Here is a 10,873-nt window from a genome sequence, read left to right as displayed (position 1 = left end):
TTTCCTGTGTTGCCTCTGTCCACATCGACGTCTCGTGTTTCTCTCCGGTTTAATCCACTCGCTGTTATTCTTCCTCGGAGGAACACACACTTCAAGCGGCGAGAGTGTTCGGCCTCGTATTATCTCAAAAAGCTCATCTTGAGCCCCATTTGCCTTCAGATCAGGCTCTGCCGACTCTGTTCTCTTTGATTTGCTCCCTTCATGCGGCGTGGATAATCAGACTTCCAAGCTCCTTCTAGTGACAAAAAGAAAAAGAAAAAAAAGAAGAAGACCAAGCTTCTGTAGAGTTGGTAATGAGGACCTTGTTTTTGTTCTGACTGATGGTCCTTTTTGAGCAAAATAGAGCTGCCAAGGGTCATATCTCTCTCCACTACGTCTGTCCCTCTAATGAGCAGAGTAGATGTCCAAACTCTGATGCTGTTTGCCTTCCAATAATGCCTCAACCAATTATTCATGCATCTTAAATTATTAAGGATCATTTGATGGGGTGGTTAAATATTTATCACAGGTAAAGGTGCTGGTATAGATTGCTGTACATGATCAAATACATTTGTGGCACAAAACTAATACCGTAGACTTACAACAACAACAGTCTGTAACATCGCCTGGAGGCTGGTGGTAAGGAGGCTGCAGCAACATCCCAGATTTGGTTTGGTCAGAGTAACACGCAGCGCCTTCCATTATTAATGACACCCCTGGTAAAGGTGTGCAAAAGCCTACATTTTTTTTAAAGCTACATTTTTTTTAGAAAATGTTACTATCAGTTCAGGTTTATTAAAAATCTGAGGAAAAGTTCAGAGTTAAGAAATAATCTTTTAGTTCTTTTAATCTCCCAAGAACCACACTTATTGACTTAAGCAGTTTTAATAACTTCGCCTCACCATTTGGTTTGAATATGAGGTCCACTATTCAAAATGGGAAAGACAAAAGAACTCCAGGCAAGCGTGGTCGCACAGCACCGATCAAGACAACATCAGTTCTGTGCATAAGTAATTTATACAACCTCATCACTTTAGCATCCATAGCAGTGCTAGCAGCTCTCAAAGTTCTGGCTCCAATCCTGTACGTCTATTACAAGAGTGTATACTCAAATTAAAAAGTCATATTTGTTGTTTTGCTCCATGAAAAGATATAATAAAATATTTAGAAGGAGGATCAAAGTTTATCTTGCCACCAAGCTGTCTCTAACAATTTGCTGCTTTTGTACACATTTGTGCCAAGTGAGGCAATACTTGTGTAAGGTTCTGTCTCTTTCTATATCATCATTTAGCAACATTTAAAACACGTCAGTGTCAAAAATGACAGTCCCGTTGATAAGCAGAACCAAAAAAAAGAAAAAAAAAACTGTAATAAATGCGAGTAGGTTTTCAAACAAAGTGCAGTGAGCAAACTTTGTGTACTTCTGCCTCGTTAAACACTAAGCATGGTGCGTGGTTAAAAAGAAACACCTATAGAGACATCACCTTAAACAAACATAGGTAAATACGATTCAGATTCGGGAACTCTTTCATGCCAGGTTCAAAGTAAAATTCTGCTGTTAAAGGATTTACAAAGGCGAGCCGCGTGAATCTGGAGCAAATAAACTCCTTTAAAAAAAACATATAAGAATCACAAGAGGGAAGAAAAACAGCAACAAAATTAATAGACCCTGACAGAAGCGCTGATAGCGAAATACATCCAGGATTTACTGAAACATGTGTTGCTACCAATGTGCCTAATTGCTTATCTTACTGCCAAACTTTGGGAGCATGATGAAAGGTCAGGGAAAGACAGTCTTCATGCAAATAAAGAAAAAGACCCCAAAGAATTTTTCTTTTTTTCTATTTTATGTAGAAATAGCAATAGGTGATTATCATTATTGTTGATCATCTAAATATTGATGCTTTTGACAATATGATCAGTTATTGTGTAGTAAGCAGCTCTGGAAATGCACTAATTAAACTAACTAAAGCCCATATTTAATGATGGGTAAATCAAAAATCAAATCAAATCAAATTTTATTTGTATAGCACATTTCAGCAGCAAGGCATTTCAAAGTGCTTTACATAATTAAAATAAAAACAGAGAAAGAGAGAGATTTTAAGAAAAAGAAACAGTGAGAAAGAGAAATAAAAAGAAATTAAAGTAAAGATAAAGAGATTTAATAAAAAATTTAATTAAATAAGAAATAAAAACATTATCCACATGAGGACTTGCCCTTATTGTGTCTCCTCCTAATTAGAGTGTAAGACTTTTGTTTTGTTTTGTTTTGTTTTCCTTAAGAATAGTTAATGTGGGTTCAAATACAAACACTGGCAGCCTTTTGAAAAACTTTGCTTTGTTACTTTAACATTTTTCACACAAAAACTACCACAAAAAAAAAAAAAGAAAATATTTTTAGCCCATAACAAAGCAGAATAACAGCTTCAAAAAGGCCTTTTCAAATGTGTAGATACATGGAGCAGAACAGAACATCACCAAAGACGAGTTTCAGTCAAAAGCATATCTGAGACAATTTCAGTCTGTAATCACCCAGGAAAAAAACTATAAGAATGGAAACTATGAAACAAAGACATTTCATGGAGCTTACAGCTGCTGCTGCATGTCTCCGAGGCTGAAAGGCTGAGCAACTCTTATAATAGTAGTGAAATCTGCAAAAGGCATCATGTCACCTGTTCCCAGTAATTCTTTGCAATAACCTGCTGTTCAGGTGGGAAACTCATAAAAACAGATTGATGAGTTCCTTTATGTAACGCAGCTCCTTCTGACAGAACCCAGAGGTAGCAACAATAATAAATTATGTCCATCAGTTCGCAGCTTCTGTAACCTTTAATGTGCACGTTGGATTTCAGAGAAGAGAAAGTTGTGCGAATGTTGTCCATACCAGCATCCCCTCCCCCCCATCCTCCATCTGTAGTGCATCAAATAAATACATCAAGCCCCATCCCTGCAGCCTTATCTTCCCACAGACAACAATGCTGATCATACAGTTTCAACATGTCCAAACAGAACTCAGAGAATAAATATGAATACCAAACAGGAACGTACACATTACTTTGATGAAACATTTCCTCTCATTCTTGTGGCAAGTTAGCCTGTTTGACGTGGTTCAAGATCAAGGTAGTCATTAAATTCTCTCAAATCAATTCACTTCATTTATAAATACCCAAATTATAACAAAGGATGCTTGTGCTTCATATTTAAGTGCAAGCAATCTGATTCTATCTAAATGCAACATCCAGTCTAGTCAAAGCTTGAAGTGCTCTACTGACAGTGGGCAACATTAGAGCTGCTGTTTGTGTGGTATTTATCAGCATAATATATTTGCCTATAGAGGATGAGACCAACTGCTGGAGGATTTTTAACATTGTTGCTGTTATTTCCCCAGGGTTTCCACCAGTGTATAATAAGCCTGGCGGGCCACCAGGCTTTACTTGTGCCCCCACCAGGCTAAGCTTTGCTTATTAAAATGTTTGCATTTTTTAAGACTTTATAGTTGGTGTTCAGGTATTAATCTCTCAATAACACATAGTTATTAAGTGATATTTTCAAATTTCCTGTCAACCTTAAACATTTTTTAACTCAAAAACATGACAGGCCGCTGGATGGAAAAAAAATAAATAAATCCAGCGCCCTCGCGCCCAACCACCGGGATTAGTAAGTTTTCCGGGGGGAAAACCTTGTTCCCAATTCACTAAACCCACTTCCTGAGGAACCACAGTGTCAAATATTTGATTAGATATTGCATGGATTGTGTTGCAGTGGTGCACATGTAGGTTGCATGGCCCATAAAATTCAAATGTGCTCAAAAACATATGTGGTGACAAGCCAGGCTTATACATAATACAAGTTGTGTGCAAGTCGATGTCAATGTGTTGTACGGTGATGTTGGTGTGTCGTTTGTTTGGTGTGTCCTGAAACAACTGGGCAGCAAAACTTTATGTGGAAAAATGTTGCACAAAGTTAGACAATCAGTTTTATTGAGTTGAATTGCTCACTGCATTTTCACTTTGTACCTTGACTCCTTTTATTTATGTGTGATCAGAAAATCGGAAAGGGGTTTTACTCAAGCATACTTTTTTTTCTTTTCAGGACCAGTGGAATATATTTATTGGATGGTTTTGTCAATATTTGTTATACCATGTGCCCTGGGGGAACAAACAACTATTCAGCCAGAGAATAAAAAATATGTCTCCAACTTTTTGCCCCGAGCTTCATGAATAGGACTGTCACTGTCACTTAGATCCTGCAAACTCACCAAGGTTGGATTTGAATAAACCAAGAAGGTCTTTTGTCTTTTTTTCCCTGATGAAAATGTAAAAAATAGTGGGATTTTTTTTTTATTTATTTATTTATGTTTTTGCGACGCTGCAACCTCTGTGCAAAATGGAAAGGAAAAACAAAAGTTAAATTGTTTTCGCCGTGAGGGTTCTCCCCCCTCGACAGCTTGTAATTAAATATTCACTGTCGAGGATCCAGGGTTTGACAAGCGGAGGGCTTCACCAGGTTGGTCCAGAGATGAAAGGATTCACAGCCAACAAATACATACGGCTTGATAATACTGGTGTCTGACAGTGGCTGTTTTCCAAAGCAGCCTGGAGCTTTGACTAGCCAAACAAAGCTCCATCTGATACAATCTCCCCGCACTGCCAGAACTGGAATAACTACGTTTCCATTCACAACCACCAACGAGAACAACGAAAGGTTTTGCTCAGAAAGAGCTGCTCAAAATGGGACCAAAGAGTAAGAGACTTCATAGTTTGCACTTTGTTTATATTATTTTTTTCTATTAGTCTGGTGACAGCGGTCAGTTGTTGACAGACAGTTGTGTGGCTGCTCTACAGTCGTTTTGCTGTCCTCCATCTTTTTGCCCCAGTGAGCATCTTATCGGATAAAAACACTGATTTGTCTGAACTCAATAGTCGGCGGAGCATTGAATTTACACTTCACTAAGTGACTAAAAAAGCTGCATCGTTAATGTTTCACAGTCGCTGATCTTTCTTCAGAGCTAATTAGCACTTTCCATGAAGCTTCATGACTGGGTGAGGAGTCATCTCTCTGATGTGGAAGTTTTCTTTAGCTTACTCCAGGGTTAAATAAAAGTTATGTTAGTGTTTGCTTTTTTTTTTGTTTGTTTGTTTGTTTCACTTAGATGTTTGACATGACGACGCAAATTAAACATCAGGCAGAGATAATTAATTTATCTGCCTAAGACCTTGATTTTGGCATTATTTTTAACATTTCCGTGAGTGTGTGACTCCGGTGGAAAGAGCTAAAGTCTGGCTAAAACTAAAAGTCCTCTGCAGTTGAGCTTTAGGTTACAATAAATAATTTATCAGGCAACCGATCCCTACTTTATCCAACAAAATCATCACAGTTGGACTCTGTTGAAAGTGTCTCAGTTTAAAAGCGCCAGCTGTTATAAGAATATTTATTTAGTTGTTTCATTCATTAATAGTTTAAAATTGACATGACACATGTTGACATAAAGTTTGAATGAAGGAGTAGTTTGAAGAAAAAATAAAGCTTATGTCGTCAGCCCTTTCTCTCAAAAATCAGTCAATCGTCCACATAGACACATTTTTAAACACAAAGCAGGGAATGTGAATATATAAAGGTAATAATAAAGAAAAAAAACAATATCTCTTGGTGGTTGGAAAATAAATTTACTCATAGTATGCACGCTTCACTCGTCCGTGAAAATAAATTATGCTTATAAAAGAATACAAGCAATTTTACCTACATGGGGAATCAAAGACAAAGATTGTTTGTTTTTTTCATTCATGTGAAAAAACTTTTGCTTGACATTATTAACATTTTGACATAAGTTTGACTTGAGTTATTTTCATCTGACACCTTCTTCTCTTGATCCCATCTGGACCCCCACACAACATGTTTCATATTGTTTGGTGTCATAAAGAAATAAGATGGCGTTGGCTTTATTGACAACCAAAAAATCTGTTGTGGGGATGTATTTGTTGCTATATCGTACACACCTAAACAAAACAAAACAAAACAAAAAAAAAGTGTGTTGCATTGCAGTATGATGTTGATATGACTTTTTTTGCATGTGACCATCCACAACATTTCATAACGCTGTAACTGGAATAATAATAATAATAATAATAATAATAATAATAATAATGCTTCATGCACTCCATGCTGTAACCTTGATATTTTCATCTCCCCTCCATTAGAGAGTTTGGAGCATATTTAAGGAGCAACTTTCAGACAAGCTTTCAGTGGGAGGTATATGCCTAAAATTATTTTTATTTTTTTAATTCTCCGTACCTGCTGTTGATGTATTTGACATTGCGTCTTTCACTCACACGCACAACCTATCAATCTGTGTTCCTCAACTCCCCCCTTTTGCCTCGCCAATTAAAGGAAGTAAGAAATGAGAGCAGGGCAAAACTGTTTCACCAAGAGCGAGAGAAATAATTTGATCCCGGGGTCTGCACTGGGAAACAGAGATTGCTCTATATTAAGAAAAATAAGTGTGAGTGGGTGTTGAAAATAATGAGCAAGGATCCAGAGTTTTCTAATGGACAAGCTGCCAGAAGGGTTAAACAGCAATTTGATTCCACTTAATCTGCTACTTCCTTCAGCGGCATGCTTGTCCGAATATATTATTAATAATAAAATCTCTATGGTTCACTGCTGCCGACATGCCTTGTGGCTCGAAGGGGCTCAATCCTGCTGGGAACCTCTCTCACACCTGCCGTTCCCTGGCAGGTTTTTGACGTTCTTAATCCTAATTGTCGGGAAGAAAGCCTTTTGTAAGCCAAAAACTCCTCGCCAACTGTGTCTGTTTACATTTGATGTCGCAGTGGAGGTAAGGCGGGCATGCTGGGAGATCCGAGCGTGCTGCGTTGTTGCCTAGCAGGATGCACACCTTACAAACACTTTATCTTTTTCAGATGACAAAAAAAAAAAGTGCTACTAGAGTTTGTCACGGTTTCAGTCGTCAGGGAAAAGTTTATACTTTTGCTTGTGGAAGAATGAGTTCAGGATTTACGGTGTTTCAAGTACAGCTGAATGCTATCAGATTGTTGGCAGCACTGAAAGGAAGGTAAAATTCAGAGCAACAATAAATGTTGTGAAAATTACAGTTGGTTATGAAATTTTCACTACTCCATTAATAGCAATCTATTTTCTTATTTTTATGTTTTCCCCTCCACATGAAGGGCCGTTCCAGTAACATCAACACTCTGCATGCGTGTGTGGAAGCCCTAAAAGTTAAGCTAAAAAGAAAAACGCTCTGACCAAAATGTTATTTTTCTTAAGATCAGACATGTTATAAGCAAGAAGGTCTCTGGAACAAAAACAAATCTACAGTTTCTCTTTTTCTTTTTTTCTTTTGTTTGTAAGAAATAAAAACTGTATTTGGTTTTAATCGGGACAGACAGTATTTAGCTGTGGGATAACATTTATGGTTTAGACTTTAAGCGTTTTTTTCTTTTATATTATCATTTAACTATCCATTGGTTTCTATTGATTTTGTTTTTATTACCAGAAAAAACAGCAAAAGAAGAGTCTTTGCAGCTGCATTATTTAACTAACAGCTATAAACGTCTCAGGCAACATTCCACACAATAACTCACTGGGGATACAGCATGGGGGAAATGGGTTGCTGAAAAAATATTGGGCTATTATTTGGCCCCGGAGACCCCTCTGAATGTCAGGCGTTTTTGTGAGCCTGCATAATTTTTTCTTTTCAGTTTTTGCCACCCTGAACAAAAATACTCAGGTTAATTGGAAACATCAAATCTGTCAAACCTGGCATCCCAACGAGATTTTTTTTTTCTTCTTCTACATCTCTATGGCTGCTTGTGCTCTTGACACAATTACCCAATGCATCAGGGTTTGCCTTCGAGTTAAAGGTCCACGAAGGCAGACAGTGGATTCGAAGGCGGCAAAATATATTTGCCTTCCAAATTAAGAATTCGTTAAAGACTCTTGTTAAAGTAACAACAACAATTACAATTGTTGTCTGAGGTTCAGTCTCTGGAGGCTGCAGCGGGAGAGCAAAGGGTCGATAAGCTCTATCAAATCTATTTTTGGAGTCTTAAAGATACATCACCAGCAGATATTTTTGCAGATGTAGATAGCACACTACTCTGCTTTTTTTTTTAAATATACATTTATATTTTTAGCTATTTTTAAATGTTCACCCCCTGCACATTCACTGAACAATCAGATATGTTTGGCCATTTATCCTCTACTACCAAAATGAATGTCATCAATGGAATATCTATCGCGTTTAGAAGTCGCCGTCAATTTTTCATGGCTAATGTTAAGTGATCCCGTTTCCATCAGCGAAGTAAGTATTTTATTTATTTTTTTTTACCCTAGTGATGTAAACAATAGAGTACATTGTACTAAATAGTTTCTCTGTGCTGTCTGAGAAGCATAAAGTGTGCACTTCCAGCATATTCCCACTATTCATCCATGAGCTGTCAATAGCAGCCTCTGCAGTGGGAATAAGAGATGAAAATGATTCATGTGATGTTGCGTTGTGCTCCTCAGTAAATCAGCCAGAACAAGTAAACAAATTTATGTGGCTTACACAACATAGATTTTGACAAAAAGGGTTGGGGAGGGGGTGGGGAACATGACTGAAAGGTTTTATTTGGTCCTTTCTGTCCTTCAGGAGAGTGAAAGGGTCTTGATTTATGTCGGTCTCACTGAGGGCATGCGTGTGTGTGTGTGTGTGCGCGTGCGCGCGCGCTGATACACGTGATTTGCGTAGCGTGTGTTTTGTCGGCATTTGAAGCAGAAAGCAGGACTGGCACAGCTCTTTTTTGGCGATTCAAGCCAAACGTCAAGGCTTGGCAATAATTGATGGAGGCAAGGTTTTGTACAAATCAAATCTGAAAGGACAAAACACAACACACACACACACACACACACCCCCCCCCCCCCACACACACACACACACACACAGAGAAACACCTGGATGTGTTTGCTTTTATATCTCCTCCCATGTTCGCCCTCATGACAAAATCTCCAAGCTTGTTCCGCTACTCTTTCATGCAGAAGGAAAGAAACTTCGTCAGAGCAGAATTTACTATCAATGACCCTAAATCACCCCTGAACTTCACATCTTGGAAAGAAAATGGTGCACAACCTTGTGTGTTCCTTAGTGAAGCATAATGATGCGTTGATATTCGCTGCCCCCCCCTCCCGCTGAGCTAGCCACGAATCACACCAAGCCGAATGCTAAAGCACACAATATCAATTACGTATTTTAAATAAACATTGTGCATGTCTTAGAATACAGCCTTTGATCCCGAACTTCAAAAAATTCTGGAGATAATATGTCCGGTGAGTACAAATTAAACTGTTTCATCTGCAAAATTCACCCAGATTTTCTGCATTTTGGAGGATCTTGGAGGAAATTGAACATGCTTGCTTTCTTCTTTTCCTTGCTGCCAACGTACAACCACATTTCCTCTCAACAATTTCCAATTAGGAAAGTATTTTGTGTCACAAAACAATCTATCTTTTGACTACAGCGACAGGCAATTATGCTCTGTTGTTCCAGAAAGCATCTCTCTTTTTTTGTTTTTTTAGAGAAGTAGCTCCAACGCTTCTTCTTGTGTTTTAAAACGATCCATTTAGTTTGAAAAATCATTTATTTTTTATATGAAACAAAAAAAACAAACTTTTCTGACTCCAAAGTGTAATATTTGTTCTTTAAAAAAATTGGACAAAGAAAATCCAACAAAGTCCTGTAAAAGACATGTAGGAGGTGTGTTGATCATCTACCGTATGGCAAGTTTTTAGCTAGTTCTTTGGAAACATTGGTCCATGTACGATATACTATATATACACTACTATACACTATTAAAATGATGCTCTCTTAGTATTTGGTATCAAAGATTTAGCTAAAGGAATAGAAACCAACTGTTACTTCTACTTTACAATATTACTAAAAAAAAAAAAAAGAAAAAAAAAAGTTGACTTAACCCATGAATGTTGCTCTTTGAATCAAGTTCAAATGGACCAGAATTTTTTTCCAGAGCAATGCATCACAATACCTTCCATATACATATACATGCAGCTCATTACTTAATCACAGGGTCAACGGATAGATACTGAAAACCACTCAGGCTTCTAATTTAAAACCACACTCTTATTAATTAAAACATGCTTGGGTTGAGGGAACTAAGAAAAAGCCCTCAGTCCACATTAACACCACCTTTAATGGATCTGATTACGCTAACGCTCATAACTGCAATCAGAAGCTCCTCACAAAATGCTACAAAAGCACATTCTTTACCTTCACTAGTCCCACACCTTTTCCCTTGCTAAGCTGCATAAGGCAGGGGTTAATTGATACGCTACGTGCTGGAGGGAAGGACAAGGCAGAAACTGGAGGTCGTAATTAGCAGTTGTGGTAATTAGACTAAAGGTCAATGTTAACAAGACAGAGCAATTTCTCACTGGATATGAATCTGCACACAGAGCACAGGATGAAAGAATACGAACGTGTGTATGTACCGAAACACACATGCACACACACACGCACACACGCACACGCATGCGCCTTTCCTTGCATGAATGCAACAGAGTGAGACGCTTTTCAGTCCGGGGTGAGGGGAACTTGACATTTTGCACACAAACTCTCAAGCCACCGTCTCCTTCTCCTCAGGTGCTGCATCTCATTAATCCTGATAGCCAATTAACACAAGCAAGAATTACTAACCTTTCCCAGCTCTCCGCCACACACAGGTAATGACCCCGGCCGACTCTGGCGCTTATCTTCATCCTTGCTATCCGGAGGCACAAGTGAGTTCATTTCTGTGCCTGGAGTAGACGTTAATTTAGCGGCACGCGTGTGGACGGGATGAAAATAGCTGTGGGTCCACCTCCACTCCTGCCCCCCCCC

The sequence above is a fragment of the Poecilia latipinna genome, unplaced genomic scaffold (genome assembly GCF_001443285.1).
Source record: "Poecilia latipinna isolate Pla-1442-1.1 unplaced genomic scaffold, P_latipinna-1.0 Scaffold1565, whole genome shotgun sequence".
In the NCBI taxonomy this organism is placed as follows: Eukaryota; Metazoa; Chordata; class Actinopteri; order Cyprinodontiformes; family Poeciliidae; genus Poecilia; species Poecilia latipinna.
The sequence above is the reverse complement of the archived record's forward strand: the minus strand, read 5'-3'. Positions refer to the sequence as shown.